The following is a 280-nucleotide window of genomic DNA, read 5'->3' as shown; positions in this document are numbered from 1 at the left end:
TATTGTAAATCTATATTTATATTCGGCGTTACTGGTGCGAAAAAATACTAATTACTTTGCATTCCGAGCTTTTTATTTATGGAGTAAGAAGTTTTTCCTCCTCGTTGTGGGTACTAAAATATAATTGTTTTATATTTTTATGTCAGTGAACTTTTTAATATATAAAATAATTTGTTTTGAGTCTTTTCTGATTTTTTTACTTTTCCGATAATAATTTTGACCACTCAGCTGACAGAATCACATCATATTATCTCTGTGCGTACAGACAATAATATATGCG

The sequence above is a fragment of the Penaeus monodon genome, chromosome 20 (genome assembly GCF_015228065.2).
Source record: "Penaeus monodon isolate SGIC_2016 chromosome 20, NSTDA_Pmon_1, whole genome shotgun sequence".
Lineage (NCBI taxonomy): Eukaryota > Metazoa > Arthropoda > Malacostraca > Decapoda > Penaeidae > Penaeus > Penaeus monodon.
The sequence above is the reverse complement of the archived record's forward strand: the minus strand, read 5'-3'. Positions refer to the sequence as shown.